Source organism: Mustela nigripes, chromosome 15 (genome assembly GCF_022355385.1).
Source record: "Mustela nigripes isolate SB6536 chromosome 15, MUSNIG.SB6536, whole genome shotgun sequence".
NCBI classification, from domain to species: domain Eukaryota; kingdom Metazoa; phylum Chordata; class Mammalia; order Carnivora; family Mustelidae; genus Mustela; species Mustela nigripes.
Window position 1 is genome coordinate 43,966,972 of NC_081571.1, and position 18,779 is coordinate 43,985,750.

Consider the following 18,779-nt stretch of genomic DNA (forward strand, 5'->3'; position numbering starts at 1 on the left):
GTGACCTAAATTCTTAATTCACAGAGACATGGAAAACAGAAGTGAGTTATTTCATCTTCATCCTCAGAATCTACCTATCTATGTGATCTTGTGTCCTTATTTTCCACTTTATTTCCAGTTAAAATGATGATTCTATAACTAGCTACTAAGGTCAAACATTTCATTTATGCATGGTATTCTTGTCTCTCACCTACTAAAAAGATTTGTCCTTGAATGGATACCCTCCTTCTTCTGCATCAACTTTTTCCTCCTTATGAGCTGATAGAAATCCATCAACAATGAAAGGGCCTTTCATATCTTTGGTATTAGAAATTAATAAATATTCCTTAATAAATATTCTAATGAGTCTTGTATATACTTAATCTCCTTCCATTTTTTGCAAGGCACTTACTTCCAGATATTACATAGTTTTCTGCCTAAGGTCTGTGTTCCTCAGTAAAATAAAATCCTTGAGGGCAGGCCTTTTGTCTATTTTATTCACCATGATCCTTGAGCCAAGATCATGGTGGGAACTCGATAAATATTCAGATAGAGGATTTGCTATCAAAAGGAACCTGCAGGGCGCCTGGGTGGCTCAGTGGGTTAAGCCGCTACCTTCGGCTCAGGTCATGATCTCAGGGTCCTGGGATCGAGTCCCGCATCAGGCTCTCTGCTCAGCAGGGAGCCTGCTTCCCCCTCTCTCTCTCTCTGCCTCTCCAACTACCTGTGATTTCTCTCTGTCAAATAAATAAATAAAATCATAAAAAAAAATAAAAAAATTAAAAAAAAGGAACCTGCAATAGTAGGCAGGGAAGTCATATTTTCCAGGATAAAATATGTTCAGCGATTATAGACTTGGAATTGCAGGAACATCAGAATATTACTTATTAACAATGTCTAGGATCTAGAATATATTTGTAAGAAACATTCTATTGTAATGAGAATGGACAATTGTTAAAGTTTGAAATATTACTCTCTGGAAAAGGAGAGAAAAAGAATGGTTGATGATCAGATATGGAGGCTGGAATACCATATGTAGCCCAATTGCTAAATGACGCTGTAAAATTCAGTAGCAGGGCCAGTTTCAAGATCATGAGCATGTGACCTTTGAAATCTGCTGTGCTTTGGGGTTAGAGGGATTTCAGGCTTGGTTTATGCTCTTCTGTTACTTGAAATCCTAATAATTTTGAGCAAAGGGCCCTGCATTTCACTTTGATCTTCAAGTTAATGTAGCTAGTGCTGCTTGTGAATAGGAAAGTACATTTAATTTATGCAATCTTTGGTTAGCCAGAGAAATTAGAATACAATAATTATTCTTACTTAGAATATGTATTACACATATGCTTGGTGTTAGATTCCTCTAGTATGTCCAAGTTTTATGTTCACAGTAAGTTGTCGTAAGATTTAATTTTGTACAACATATTTGTCAAGTAATAAGATGATTACTTAAAATAGATCTGTTTATTCAGATCTTTTATATGCCTATATCAGAATTTTATTTAAGAATACAATTAAATTTAGTTTCACTACAGAGGTTAAAGGTGTAAGATTTTTTTTAAATAGAATTATCCAAAATATAAACTTACTAAACAAAATTTCTAAGTGAATCTTTTTCTTTCATAGGTAGTATGTCTGTTCATTGCATAGATTAATTTTATTTTACATATGATTTCTGCTTTTATTTTGCCTAAATCTTTTCCCAGCTAATCATAAAATTGTTGCCATAACAAATCTTACCATAATTTCTAACAAAATTAATATTCTTTTTTACATTTAGAAGTTAGTATTTTTGTTAACTATGTTTTACCAAAAGTCTGAGTTACCTTATTACCACCATATGTCTCAGGAACAAAAGAAGAAGAAGAAGAAGAAAAGGAAGAAGAAAATTTAGTAGTTCTATTTTCTATTGGCTTTGGAAACCTATAAAACCTAGAATACAACATTAACATATGAAGAATGTTGACGTTGTATACACCAAAAAAAAAAAAAAAAAGAGTTGCATTAAAAAAAAAAAAGAATTGCATACAAATAAATTAGCAAATAGAAAAAATATTACATGATAATGTAGACCTACACGCTTTTTGGAAGATGTATTCAAGATATGTCTTTCCTTGGTTTTGATCTTAATATAAATCACAGGAAAGAAAACTATTAAATGTCTTTCTGTATTACAGTTTTGTATATTGGAAATCTGTACTAGTCTGAGACTCAGTAAATCTAGTCAGATGCTAGTCCTAACTCTGTCATTTACCAATCTTATGAATAGGAAGATACTCTTAACTTCTTTAAGAATAGACATTGAGATTATTATTTATGAAAAGTGAGTTTTTTACCTGTACAGGGAGCCTAGATGTAAGTATTTAAATCCTTACAGATTAAGCAAGATGAAAAAGAAGTCATGGATATGAAGGAGGGCACTTGATATAATGAGCACTGGGTGTTGTATGCAACTGATATCACTGAATTTCACTCCTGAAACCAACATTGTACTGTATATTAACTAACTAGAATTTAAATTAAAATTTTGGGGAAAAAAAGGTCATTCATAACTCTGCTTTCATGAAAACTCCATCCTCTATGTTAAAATTTAATCATTTAAATTTTTTAAAGTAATTTTACTCATTCTTGAATTATGAAACAATATCCAAATGTAACTACCTAAATCCTAAATTCTTACATAACAATGGTTGTCTGATAATCATCTTTTTATCCTTAGGGCAAAGTTCATTGCCTTGCAATGGAAGGTTCTCAATACATTTATTCTTCAAAGATGAATATGCTATTCATTGTTTGATCCACTAGAAAACATAAGTATATTAATCTCCATTCCCAAGGGCAATAAAGCAGCTTGGAGGGTTTCTGTTTTGCTATATGAAATCCTAAAGTCTTGCTTTCTGTCCATATGTAATTTATAAAACTCAAAATACATTGTCTGGCTAGGCTTGTTTTAATTGATTATATCTTTTCAACCAAATCAAACATAAGAGTTAGCGTTATGAGATCTCAATGTTAAAACCATATTGGCCAAGCAATCCATAGTTTAAATAGTAAAATTTTGTGGTTATAACTTTAATATTGTCTAGAATTATAGGGACTAAAATGTCTATTTTAAACTATACTATTAATAGAGACACATTTAGAAAAATATGGTTATACATCTATGCACATTATGGCAACATAACCTTATGAATTTAATGAGCTAAGGAACTTTTATGGAAACTATCATTTATTTGTTTATTCAAAAACTGGTGTGTGTACATATGTGTGTGTGCATATGCATGCTTACTATTCATCATATATTCTACTAAGTTATGTAGAGATAATAGCAGATATGATTGCATAAAATCAGGTGTCATCAGCTGAATAGAAACCACCCCAAAAATTAATTCAAATCTTAATTTCCAGAAACTGTGACTATTGCTTTCTATAGTAAAAGATAAATATTAACTTACATAATAAAAGAAGTGATCAAACTACAGATTTTGAGAACTGGAAGTAGATTATTAAGGTGACCGCCAAATCCATTAACAAGTGTCCTTATAAGAATGGGCAGAGGGACTTCTGACAGACTGAAGAGAAGATGGCCATGAGTTAGAATCAGAAAATGGGATGATGTGATTACAAACCAAGGAATTACAACAGCCACAGGAAACTGGAAGAAAACAAGGAACAGAATTTCCTCCAGATACTCTAGGAGTCTTGCTTGATTTCAGAATTCTGGCCTCAAGAACTGTGAGATGATTAATTTCTGCTCATTTATGTCTCTAAGTTTGTGGTATTGTGTGTGTGTGTGTGTGTTTTAATATTTTATTTATTTATTCATAGTGAGAAGAGAGAGGCAGAGAGAGAAAGAGGAGCAGGGAGCCCGACATGGTACTCAATCCCAGGACCCAAGGATCATGACCTGAGTAGAAGGCAGAAGTTAACCAACCAAGCCACTCAGGTGCCATGTAGTACTTTGTTACATTAGCCCCAGGAAACTAATACACCAGGTTAACAAAATGTCTTCTGAGAGCATATAAGAACACTCAGTTTAGTCATGGGGATCACGTGAAGCTTTCTGGTGGAGGTAACATCATACCTACTTTGAGATTTGTATATTTCATATAATCTATGTCTCTTCCTTGAGTATAATTTAAGAATATTCATTGGACATGGAAAAGGACTGTTCATAACTTAATATTATTCTAATATTATGATTCCCAAGCTACCGAAAATATAAGAATCACCTGGAAAACTTTTTAATGGAAAAAATTCTAGAATTTGTCCAGATCAATATATCTATTTAAAGTAAATACCAGAGATACATCTCGAGAATTAGATATGCTCAGTTCTTTGTACAATTACTTGGGACAGTGCCCCCACTTAGCTTGGGCAAGCACGGCCTCTGACCCAGGTCTTGAGCTCTGGAATTCCTTCCTTTATATTTTCAAAGTTTCCCTCAGGTAAACTAGACTTGTCAGGGTACCAATGCCATTTTGGTGCTGTCCAGAGTGGGACCTTGGTAGGCTCTTTGCCCTATTTCTTCCCTTTGGGAATCTCTGGGATTGTCTCTGCCCCAGGTAGGCAGCCTGGTCCTGAAATCACTGTAATTAGCCCAAGTGGTATGATATGTATTAGACTAAGAATGTTGAGCTAACATATTCCAAAAACTAACCCTTGACTTGACCCATATATGTGAGTCTTTGGATGAGCTCTAACCCTGTTTCAACCCGATGTCACCTGTGGTACAGCTCCCAAGGATTGCATGGGTGGAGGCGGGTATTCTATACCTTGGGCATCTTGTGCTCCTACTCCTCCAGGGTGATCCCTTCACCTCTTCACAGGCTCCAGCCACACATCAGATAGTTGTTTAGGGTAACTGTGTTCCCATTTGTGCAAGGAATATCCATTGGCACAGGTTTAAAACAGAGGAGGTAAATTCACCAGAGTCAAGAAAGGTCATTCACTGGAATAGAGTTGCTCTTCTTACTCTTATGAAAGCCATTCCTCTGAACTTTCTGTGGAGGCCACATTCCAGGAATGCAGAGAATACAGCATAATGAGTTCAGGAGAAGATATGATTGGAAGATATGTTGTTTACATTTATGCTATAAAATTCCATTAGCAAACTTAACATAAAGAGAAAGTGAATTATCTTTCATATCTTTTAGCATATTCTTGAAAAGATTTACTAAAAACCTTTGAAAGAGTCATTGAAAACAAGTATTCACTGTATGATGGACCATGTAGTGTCACAAGTATCACTAAAAGTATCAAAAATAGCATTAGTAAACTGTATTGGCAAGAAAATTTATATTGCTTCAATAAAGATTCCAAAAAAAATGGCAATGTGATGATAATTTGCTACTTTGTTTTATAGTAGGAAATGGGAAATTATTTAGTAATAGTGAACTTAATAATAAGGAAAAGGAAGATATAATTTTTGGACCTGAATAATATGAGGATGGCCCTCAGCCCTGGGCCCTACAATGAATCTTCAGATGCACTAACTAGACAGTAAAAGTAAGAAAGACAAAAGTACTATTTTTTTCTAATTCATTGATAAATTTCCATATCTGCCATAGACCAATTAATTTTGTTATACATGTGTTCATCAAGTTATACAAAGTATCCCATTTAAAAATATTTCTTTGAGCCCTTCATACTTGGGAGCAATTCAATCCGGGGAAAAGCAGCTCTAATTCCAGGGCCAGTTACACAGTTTGTTGGGCTCAGTCCAATAGGAAAATATCAGGTCCTGTGTTAAAGTATTATTACAGATTTCAGGATGGCAGTGGAGCAGACCATTAAACCAAGCACAACCACACAGAAGTTTTTCACAGTTTGTTCTTTTTTCCCTCCACCCCACCCTCTATTTGGAAATGAATAAAATTGTGACTTCTGGAAATGAGTTCTCACTTTTTCACTATGGACATTGTGTCTGAATTTAAGATTGATTTCTAATGTTACTAATTCTGGGGTATCTTTACTGATGTGCTCAATCATACAAAACTCTCTCTCTTCCTTATGCTTCTATGGTTTATTTTATGGTGGGGAGTAGATTTTGTCTGCAAGATTGAATTAAATAAGATGTGACTCATATTCTTATATTTTTATTAAGTTAAGAATAATAATAATAGCTTACATTACATATAAAATATACTCAATACCTAATGCAGACAACAATTAGATATATTAGAGAATAATTGCTTCCAATAGTGTGATTCAAACTGAAATAAGCATTCAAAGAAAGAAATGGTCAGACTAGCCAGGACTAATAGAAATAATATCAGACTGGATCCTGATACGTAGAAATCACTCAAAGACAGATAGATCATCAAGGAAACTTGGGAATCCTAAGAAACAGTAGAAGACTTAAATCCTAATGTGATAGAAAATACAAAAATATTGGAGTCTTACTAGATTGTTGAACAAGGAACTTGCTTGACAACAATGGTGTGAGCAGAATAACTTGAGAGTGGAATGAAGTTTGGCAGAGGTGATTGGAATAAGATAAAGTAGGATGGAATCGCTAAAGAAATTTTGAAAAACAAAAATAAAACGGGGGGCATCACGTTACCTGATTTCAAGCTTTACTACAAAGCTGTGATCACCAAGACAGCATGGTACTGGCATAAAAACAGACACAAAGACCAGTGGAACAGAGTAGAGAGCCCACATATGGACCCTCAACTCTATGGTCAAATAATCTTTGACAAAACAGGAAAAAATATACAGTGGAAAAAAGATAGTCTCTTCAATAAATGGTGCTGGGGAAACTGGAAAGCTATAGGTAGAAGAATGAAACTGGACCATTCTCTTACACTGTACACAAAGATAAACTCAAAATGGATAAAAGACCTCAATGTGAGACAGGAATCCATCAGAATCCTAGAGGAAAACATAGGCAGTAATCTCTTCGATATCAGCCACAGCAACTTCTTTCAAGATATGTCTCCAAAGGCAAAGGAGACAAAAGCGAAAATGAACTTTTGGGACTTCATCAAGGTCAAAAGCTTCTGCACAGCTAAGGAAACAGTCAAGAAAACAACGAGGTAACCCACAGAATGGGAAAAGATATTTGCAAATGACAGTACAGACAAAAGGTTGATATCCAGAATCTATAAAGAACTCCTCAAACTCAACACACACAAAACAGACAATCGTATCAAAAAATGGGCAGAAGATAGGAACAGACACTTCTCCAATGAAGACATACAAATGGCTATCAGACACATGAAAAAATAGTCATCATCACTAGCCATCAGGGAAATTCAAATTAAAACCACATTGAGATATCACCTTACACCAGTTAGAATGGCCAAAATTAGCAATACAGGAAACAACACATGTTGGAGGAGATGTGGAGAAAGGGGAACCCTCCTCCACTGTTGGTGGGAATGCAAGTTGGTGCAGCCACTTTGGAGAACAGTGTGGAGATTCCTCAAGAAATTAAAAATAGAGCTTCCCTATGACCTTGCAATTGCACTACTGGGTATTTACCTCAAAGATACAGATGTAGTGAAAAGAAGGGCCATCTGTACCCCAATGTTCATAGCAGCAATGGCCACAAATAGCATGGAGGACAAAGGGAATTAGAGAGGAGAAGGAAGTTGAGGGAAATTGGAAGGGGAGGTGAACCATGAGAGACTATGGACTCTGAAAAATAATCTGAGGGGTTTGAAGGGGTGGGGGCTGGGAGGTTGGGGGAACCAGGTGGTGGGTATTAGAGAGGGCACGGATTGCATGGAGCACTGGGTGTGGTGCAAAAACAATGAATACTGTCATGCTGAAAATAAATAAAAAAAAAATAAAAAGATAAAGTAGGTGGATATGTAGAGGACGATACAACATTTCTGAAAGAAAGTGGTAAAGTTATTGACTAGGATACGTTGGTGGAAATGTATAGGTAAGATAAAACTAGGTGAATTTCTGAAAACAAACATGACAGGTTGTGGTAACATTTAGGTATAAGGAAATATTAAGATGATGAACCAGCAAATGCATAGCTTCAGTACAGCTACATAAATCCTTAGATTTTCTCAAACAAGGAAATTTCAGTATTTCTTCAAATGTCCTTAAATTAATTGGAATACTTACCCTGATGTACCATTCAGGATATTAAATATTATGGACCATCTAAAAATTATGTGTTTTAATATTGGTTTCATACACTTGATTTTTAAATCTAAATACCAGCACTTTTCAATGAAAGTTAAAATCTACTATTCCCAGAGAGCATATTTTTTTAATTTTAAAGTATCTAAGAAAGCATATAATACATATTTTTAAATTAAATATAAAGTAATAAGAATTTTGATAACTTTATTGCATGTAAACTGGATTATATATACAAAAGAAAAAAGTCAATGCAATTTAAGAGTAATTTATGCTTATATGATTAATGTTTTTTGCTCTTAGAATAGTTTAGTTGCTAGCTTTGAATCTGAAAAGTTATCTTCAGTTAAATTTAATATCGGTTATTAACAGAATATATTAAAACATAGTAACCATATGTATAACAAAAAGTAAACTCTGTTACTATTAAATTATATTAGTTTCATTCAAACAATTATATTATAATTAAAATACATCATTCACAGAAAGACCAAAAGAAATATGTGTATATCTCTTGGCATAGATCAAAAGATTTCACAATTTATTCAGCCCTCAGTGATATGTTTTAATAACTTTCTTTACATATAGTCATAACATTTCTCTAAAACACAACTGCAAGGAAAGAAAGGTTCTAAAATATTCTTTACAAGTGCTAATTCTTGCTATTGTGCTGATTTTAGAACGACTTTAAAGATACGGATTTAAGTAATATATTTAAATTGTACCTTTTATCAAACTTGTTAACAATCAGAAGATAGAAAATAAAAATAAATATGTTAAATAAGTAGAAATAAAATAAACAAAATAAAAATATTAAATAAGTAGAACTTTCCAAAAATATTAGAGAATAACATCATTACATGTAACTATTTTAATTAAAGGTCATAAGAAAGAGATGCCCAGAAGGTCAACATAATGAGACTGTGTTAAGCTATTGCAGCACAGGGATTCCTAAGAAACCGATGACCGTGTGAAGTGTTCTTGCCATTTTAAATAAAGCTCCATATGCCTTAAATTTGGGAACTCTCATCAGGAGTATACTGCCTGGCTTCAATTGTCATTATATGGCAGAGGGAGAGAAGGGATTTCTGAGGGAGCCAGAGCCCAAACTATTTAGAGCTTTATAGAGTAAAGTCAACATCTTTGAATTGCAATTTTAAGCAAATGGGTAGGCAGTGCAGGCTGTGGAAAATTGGTATTATGCACTCCCTGTGGCTTGTACCACTTAGTTGCTGAGCCGCAGAATTTAGCCTATGTAGAAGCTTCTGGGTGGCATTGAAGGCTAGGAATATACTAAGGGAAATAAAGCCTATGTTCATCCAAGCATACTTTCAACCTAAATTTTACAATCATTTGGATGAGTGCAATGCACAATAAAAGGGAAAGCTCAACAACTGGAGTCAGAAAACAGAGAAAAAGTTCGAAGTTGAAGCGTTACCCTCAGCTCACTTCTGCTTTCACTAAATAATTCTTATAGGAGCAGATGTTAAGGAGAGGAATGCCAGCATTTAGATTTTGCTCCCGATGAAAGAGAAGAATTGATTCTTCATTGTGAAAGAATCCTATGTCTCATAGAGATCATGACATGAAACTCTTTGTGAACTACTGTTTTGTTTTTTTTTATAATTTTTTATTTTTATAAACATATATTTTTATCCCCAGGGGTACAGGTCTGTGAATCACCAGGTTTACACACTTCACAGCACTCACCAAAGCACATACCCTCCCCAATGTCCATAATCCCACCCCCTTTTCCCAAACCCCCTCCCCCCAGCAACCCTCAGTTTGTTTTGTGAGATTAAGAGTCACTTATGGTTTGTCTCCCTCCCAATCCCATTTTCTTTCATTTATTCTTCTCGTACCCACTTAAGCCCCCATGTTGCATCACCACTTCCTCATATCAGGGAGATCATATGATAGTTGTCTTTCGCTGCTTGACTTATTTCGCTAAGCATGATACGCTCTAGTTCCATCCATGTTGTCGCAAATGGCAAGATTTCATTTCTTTTGATGGCTGCATAGTATTCCATTGTGTATATATACCACATCTTCTTGATCCATTCATCTGTTGATGGACATCTAGGTTCTTTCCATAGTTTGGCTATTGTGGACATTGCTGCTATAAACATTCGGGTACACGTGCCCCTTTGGATCACTACGTTTGTATCTTTAGGGTAAACACTCAGTACTGGGTCATAGGGCAGTTCTATTTTCAACATTTTGAGGAACCTCCATGCTGTTTTCCAGAGTGGCTGCACCAGCTTGCATTCCCACCAACAGTGTAGGAGGGTTCCCCTTTCTCCGCATCCTCGCCAGCATCTGTCATTTCCTGACTTGTTGATTTTAGCCATTCTGACTGGTGTGAGGTGATATCTCATTGTGGTTTTGATTTGTATTTCCCTGATGCCGAGTGATATGGAGCACTTTTTCATGTGTCTGTTGGCCATCTGGATGTCTTCTTTGCAGAAATGTCTGTTCATGTCTTCTGCCCATTTCTTGATTGGATTATTTGTTCTTTGGGTGTTGAGTTTGCTAAGTTCTTTATAGATTCTGGACACTAGTCCTTTATCTGATATGTCGTTTGCAAATATCTTCTCCCATTCTGTCAGTTGTCTTTTGATTTTGTTAACTGTTTCCTTTGCTGTGCAAAAGCTTTTGATCTTGATGTGAACTACTGTTTTATAAATTCTTGCAGGTCCAGTCTTCCACTCAGCAGATACAGATTTTCTCAATGGACAAGTCATTTGTTTCATACGGTAAATGTTACACAAAAAGTTCTATGCAAAACAATAAACCATTCGATGTATTTTTAGCGTGATGGTACTATTGCCTCATTCTTGGAATCCTAACAATGTTTGCATTTTCTAAAACTTCCGTACTCTCAAATCACTCTCTGCAACCCAACACTTTCTATCAATTATATACTTTTATCCACGTGGGGCTTTATGGGAGAGTTAATAAATTAAAGCATCATTCTTTCTAAGGTTTTTGACATTTTAAATATAAGTAATTGACTAGAATTGTATTACTTCAAGGAAAAGAGATTTCAGGGACCCATGTATGTAATAATTTTGTTACCATCTTTGGGAGCAAACTGTACAGAATATTTAGTAAATTCTAATTATGTAGCCACCCTGCTAAATGTAGGTAAGAATTCTGATTTATATTTACTATATATTTTTAAAGAATTTCTCTCTCCGTAATTTTTTTTAATATTTATTGGACAACTACCAAAAAGTGGCATAAACATTTGAAGTGGCCAGATCAGATTAGAAAGTGATGATAAGGATTCAAATAAGCTACTTTCCCTCCATGGCATTAGTAAAAGAAAAAAAAAAAAGTAATGGAAAGATAATAAACCAAGATCCTTCACCAGTTCCCCACCTTAGTGGCAGCTCCCCACCGTAATCCTTGTTCCTCATAGAACGACTTCTACTCTTTAGTTGTCTTATTTCCTGGCACAGAATAAAGAATATAACAGGTTAGAGAAACCTGGAAGCATGGGTTTATTGCTGAATGGGGAGAAGATGACCTTGCCAATCCACCCAACTCATATAAGCAAATAGTCCCAGTGCCACTTACATACTCCTACTTGTGAGTCTGTGGAGCATGCTTATCACCTACCACACCACAGGAGAGAGAAACTATCAAAAGGAATATTATCTGTTCCTTTTTTTGGAGGAGGTACTTCGTTATAGCTGAAATGTAGCAGTACTGGGATTAAATGCTGCCCACATTTAAGTCATTATTTTATTTATTCAGCTAGTACTTTTAGGAATGCTCTACTAGATTTTTAAAAACCATTACTGGGGCACCTGGGTGGCTCAGTGGGTTAAGCCTCTGCTTTCTGCTCAGGTCATGATCTCAGGGTCCTAGGATCGAGCCCGGCATCAGGCACTCTTCTCAGCAGGGAGCCTGCTTCCCTCTCTCTTTGCCTGCCTCTCTCTCTGTCAAATAAATAAATAAAATCTAAAAATAAAAAATAAAAAAATAAAAATCATTACTTTTATTAGTACTCATAGTCTACTACCGCTGCATCTACTATCATTAATACTATAGATAATGGTTATTATTTAATAACACTATCTTTAAGGCATTCTGCTAATCAGTTCACACTTATTAACGCATTCATTCTAACAACAATGCTATGGGGTGTTAACGTGCCCATTTTACAGAAGAAGAATTAAGCTTAAAGAGGCTCAGAAACTGCCCAAAGACACATATAGTGAACTTTGTAAAAATAGGGCATGACTTCATATACCTTCCATGAATCCTAAGCTAACAAGCTACACTTTTACATGGTTCCCTGCTGTCTATGAATAAATTATCCCTGACTCTCAAAAAAAAATAAAATAAAATAAGTTTTATTAGGGAGCTATATAGTTAAAAAGGGAATATAATAATACCATTTAAGTACTAATGAAGATGCAAAAGTTAAAGCACTGCTCGAAGTAAAAGAGTAAAACAAACTACAAATTGTCCTTAAAGATAGGAAATGTTTTCTTGAAAATATGACCTTTCTGCGATACCATGGCCAGGAAGTGATCAAGTGAAAAAATTGACAATGTTATTCCTGCATATTGGAAAAAGTTTGTGCAAAAATATAACAGTGAAAATGGAATGACATTCTTGAGGAATGTAACACATATAAATAAGGACTGGATCATAAAATGCCTATGTGTCAGGTTATCAGGAATTTTGATAATACTCTTTTCTAAAGGCAGTGGAAAGTTCCTGAGAGCTTTCTTAAAAGAGTAAAATGGTCTCTACACATGTGAGGACCTATGGGACAAGATATTTAAAATATGAGGCACTGTCTTTGGCTTGAAAAAATTAGCCTAGAAAAAAAGAAAACAATGATAAAATAACCTCAACCAATTTATAAAAATTATATTTCACTATAAAGTTCTGATTCTTAATTCAGTAAGAATGTGTAGTAAATGACCAATAATGACAGAAAGAAGAAAAGCTTCAAGAATGAGGTCATAATTAGTGAGAAATTTTAATTTTTTTTTAGTTGGAGTATAGTTGTGAAAAGCCTAGAATCAGCTACATAACTCTTAACAGTAAATTATTGTAAATACTTAAGGCAAAGAGAGATGAGTTGTGGACAATGTTTTGGAACTTTGGTTTGGTGCTGGTCTGTGGAGCAGAAGTTATTGATGTTCTGGCCCTGAGTTCTTGCCATTGCAATGCCTGGAGAACTCTTCAAAGTACCTGAGAGATTTCTAGTGAGACTGGAGCTGCTCTGCCTTTATGCTTAGCAAACTGGAAAAACCAGAAACTTATTATGGCCCTGCCTCTGAAGCATCCATCAATGAGCAAGAAGAGCTGGTAGCCAAAGTTTTCAGATAATTCTAAGTGAGGTAATTCTATTTACACTACTCACTCCCAGAGTCCTGGCAAGATTATTCATCAGTTACCCACAACTGACTTGATAACTTTATTGACTACTTTATTTCACTTTCTCTGTTTCCTACTCACGTGTGAGTGATATCTGGTTGCCTATACTTAGATCTTTGTCTCAAGGTCTTTCTGAGAGAACATAAACTGAGACAATATATAATATATGGAGACAGAGATCTTCAATAGCACTAATTTACGTTAGAGATGCTTTTGCTGCCTAAAAATGTGTGCACATGCATATACACATAGCCATTTATGCATAAATTCATCTAATAAGTATTCATTGATTTCCTGCATTAAGTTAGATGCTATTATTCTAGGTTATCCATGTACATTAGAGAAAAACCTTTTGTAAAACTCATATGCAGACATATACATTTTTATGATTCCATTTTGTTGTTGATTATACTGAAGTCCAAACATGAAGACTCTTGGTATTATAGACCTCAGATTTAGAATCCCTGAAGAAGATAGATGGAGACATAAATGTGAAAAAATAAATTCAAGAATCACAAAAATAACCATGAGAATTGAGCAAAACAATAAGATAGTGAAAGAATCAAATGATATAATTGTAGGTGTTATCTTCACTGTGGAAAGAAAAGTTAAGGAGAGCTTATAAAGAATGTTAATTTAACAGAAAAGACTCCAAATAGCTAGAATAATGTCAAAAAAGAAAACCAAAGTTGGCGGCATCACAATTCCAGACTTCAAGTTCTATTGCTGTAATCATCAAGACAGTATGATACTGGTGCAAAAACAGACACATAGATCAATGGAACAGAATAGGGAGGCCAGAAATATACCCTCAACTCTATGGTCAACTCATCTTGACAAAGCAGGAAAGAATGTCCAATGGAAAAAAAAAGTCCCTTTAGCAAATGGTACTGGGAAAATTGGACAGTCACATGCAGAAGAATGAAACTGGACCATTTCCTTACACCACACACAAAGATAGACTCTAAATGGATGAAAAACCTCAAGTTGAGACAGGAATCCATTAAAATCCTGGAGGAAAACTCTCCAACCTCTCCAACCTCAGTGCAGCAACTTCTTTCTAGAAACATCACCAAAGGCAAAGGAAGCAAGGACAAAAATTAACTATTGGACTTCATCAAGATAAAAGATTTTGCACAGAAAAGGAAACAGTCAATGAAACCAAAGGACAACTGATAGAATGGAAGAAGATATTTGCAAATGACATAACAGATAAAGGGTTAATATGCAAAATCTTTAAAGAATGTCTCAAACTCAACACCCCAAGAACAAATCATCTGATCAAGAAATGGTCAGAAGACATGAACAGATATTTCTACAAAGAAGACATCCAAATGGCCAACAGACACATGAAAAAGTGCTCAACATCAGTCAGCATCAGAGAAGTAGAGATCAAAACCACAAGGAGGTATCATCTCACGCCAGTCAGAATGGTTAAAATTAACAAGTCAGGAAACAACAGATGTTGACAGGGATGAGGAGAAAGGGGGACCCTCCTTCACCATTGGTGGGAATGCAAGCTAGTACAGCTACTCTGAAAACAGTATGGAGGTTCCTCAAATAGCTGAAAATAGAGTTACCCTATAATCACACTACTGGGTATTTACCCTAAAGATACAAATGTAGTGATCTGAAGGGGCACATGCACCCAAATGTTTATAGCAGTAATGTCCACAACAGCCAAACTATGGAAAGATCCTAGATGTCCATCAATAGATGAATGGATAAAGAAGATGGTATGGAGATACACACACACACACACACACACACACACACACACTTATAGATATATATATGACAGAATACTATACAGCCATCAATAAAATGAAATCTTCCCATTTGCAATGACAGGGATGGAACTAAAGAGTATTATGCTAAGCAAAATAAGTCAATCAGAGAAAGACAATTATCATATGATCTCTCTGATATGAGTAATTTGAGAGAGTCATGAGGGGTAGGGAAGGAAAAAATGAAACAAAATGGGGCTGGAGAGGCACATAAACCATAAGAGACTCTTAATCTCAGGAAACAAACTGCGTGTTGCTGGAGCAGAGCAGAGGAAGGGGGAGGGAGGGAGGAATAGGGTGGCTGGGTTATGGACATTGGGAAGGACATTGTGCTATGATGAGTGTTGTGAATTTTGTAAGACTGGTGATTTACAGACCTGTACCCCTGAAGCAAATTATACATTATATGTTAATTAAAGTATGTATGTTGGGTGCCTGGGTGACTCAGTGGGTTAAGCCTCTGCTTTCGGCTCGGGTCATGATCCCAGGGTCCTGGGATCGAGTCCCGCATCGGGCTCTCTGCTCAGCAGGGGGCCTACTTCTCTCTCTCTCTCTCTCTCTGCCTGCCTCTCTGCCTGCTTGTGATCTCTCTCTGTCAAATAAATAAAATATTTTTAAAAAACAATAAAATATATGTTAATTAAAAATAGGTTCAAAAATATATTAATTTTAAAATATGTAAATTATATGTTAATTTTTTTAAAAAAGGATACTAGTTTTAAAAAGTGGGTGATTGAAGCTGGTAGGCTTACTGCATTGAAATGATGGTCTATTTGTCCAGGGTCTAAGTCATGAAAACTGATGTGAGAGCACCTGAGGATGTCTATTGCAGCAAATTTTCTAATGAAACCTATCTCTCAGGATTCATGCCTTTATACAGTGCCTTTCCAACTTGAATTGACTATGTTCCTGTAACTTTTTTTTTTTAAGATTTCATTTATCTATTTATTTGACAGAGAAAGAGAGAGATCACACATAGAGAGACAGACAGAGAGAGGGGAAAGCAGGTCCCCTGCCAAGCAGAGAACCTGACACGGGGCCTGATCCCAGGACGCTGAGATCATGACCCAAGCTGAAGGCAGAGGCCCAACCCATTGAGCCACCCAGTTCCCCTGTTCCTGTAACTTTTATAAACCAATAGAACTTGGTGAAAGTGGCATTGTACAAATTTGGGGACTAAAGCTAAAGAAGTTATTGAGAACTTCTTTGGCACACTTGGAATGCTGAGCCACCATGTTAGAAGTCCAGTTACTCTGCTAGAGAGACCATGTGGAAAGAATACATTGAAAACCACAGAGAGAGAGAGAGAAAAAGGAAGGGAGGAGGAGAATGAGTCTTAGGATAACAGTGAAAGAGAGAGGGATTCTGGTTTAGAGCCACTATTCCTAACAAGACACCAGATATATGAGTGAGCCATCATCTTGGATGTCTCTGACTCATAAACCCCCAGATAATTGTAGTTCCAGATTATATCATGAGGAATACAAAAACTTCCCAATTTCACTCACTAAGCCATGGAATTTGTGAGAGATCAATATATAGTTTTGTATTAAGCATTAGTTTTTGTGTAAGAAGCAAACAGAGAGCTATTTAGCTCCAAAGTTAGGTGGTTTCCTATGGAAAATGAAGAATGACTCAGAATGAAGCCATTAGCCAAAGGACTGGACCATAATCTATAGAGATTCCTTACCTCCTTAATAGTAGGATTTTTTTGCATGCACCTCAGTGACTTTAGGATTACTACAGATAAGTGAGTGGTATATTTTTCTATACACTCTGCCCCTTTTAAATGTGTCAGTTTAGTTCTGGTCCCTGTGTTGTCTCACCATTGCATGTGCTATGTGTGTGTTTGGGGAGATGACACAGATGACTTGTCTTTTAGGTCATAGACCTTTGGCTAAAAAGGTACCATAATAAGGAAACCTCATCTACACCTGGGTTGGATTCGATGATGAGATTCTAAATCTGATGGCAGAAAGAAAGGGAACTTGGGTGGAGTGTACTTGGCATATAGGAGGAATGTAAATCACTAAGGATCAGAGGGAATTTATAGTCTCCAAACATGATCTCTCAAGATCATATCTTCTGTATTAATGCTATTATGTAGTTATTTGCCACATTCAATCAGGGCTGTCTGTAGACTTTATCTATCAGTGTGGCAGAAACGTTGCTCTCCCAATTTTGTACTGCAGCTTTAAGAAAACCTGATACAGAGCGCCTGCAGAGCTCAGTAGGCTAAGAGGTTAAACATCTGTCTTTGGCTCAAGTCCTGATCCCAGGCTTCTGGGACTGAGCTCTGCATGAGCAGGGAGCCTGCTTCTCCCTCTCCCCCTGCTCCTTACTCACGATTGTTCTCAATCTCTCTCTCTCTCTCAAATAAATAACAAAATCTTAAAAAAAAAAAAAAGACCAATATGCTTTATTTATTCATTTTTTGGTTGGTATATAAGAAGTCTGGCTATTCATTTGGAATAGTCCCTTGAAAAGGACACGCAGAGAAGGTGAATATTAAATAACTTCACAGAAGAAAGCCCAACTCCACCAGTTCCAGGTGATTCTACGTATTCTAGTGACCCAGCTGGACCAATATTCCAGTTATGCCCCTCAAGTTTCCAAATGGCTGCAGCCCTATCCAACAAAAGCTGAGCGGAAGACCTGTCCAGCTGAGCCTACTCAACTCACAGAATCAAGAAAGAGATGACAAAAAGTTTCTTATTTTTTTTTTTAAGATTTTGTTTATTTGACAGACAGAGATCACAAGTAGAGAGGCAGGCAGAGAGAGAGAGGGAAGCAGGCAGAGAGCCCGATGTGGGACTCGATCCCAGGACCCTGAGATCACGACCTGAGCCGAAGGCAGCTTAACCCACTGAGCCACCCAGGCGCCCCAAAAGTTTCTTATTTTAAGTAGCTAAATTTTGAGCGGTTTTGTTACACACACACATATATATATATATATATATATAAATATATATATATATATATAATCTCCTATTTTGGAGATTACTTTACTTCTTGTGTCGAAATATCTTATGTCTTATTCAACAACTACTTTTTAAGTTCTACTCCCATTGGGTCTATCTGGATGTAATTTCTTTTAACACCCATGTGAAATTAAAAAAATACTCTTCTAATCATTTTCTAAAACCAAGACGTTACAGTGAAGGGTCTACAACTGCTTTTTTCAAGCTAACTCTGTTGGCTAAGTTGTTTTTCCTGTAAAAGGATTCCTAAAGGAATCCTTTTGAGGAAGCCGAATCAGCCAGAGGCCATCATATCAAGCCTGTAGTTTAAAAGATCATATTTATTGACTTGCTGCAAGTGATGTATTTCAAGTATACAACTCCATATTGTTAAATACAGTCACCATGCTGTATATTGCATCTTCAGAACTTAATTATCTTAACTAATTTAATTTTAAATTCACAAATTAATTCAACAGATATATTTTGAGTATCTACCAGGTTATGTTTAGAGGTTTTCAAATAATGGATAATGGTGTTGACACATAAA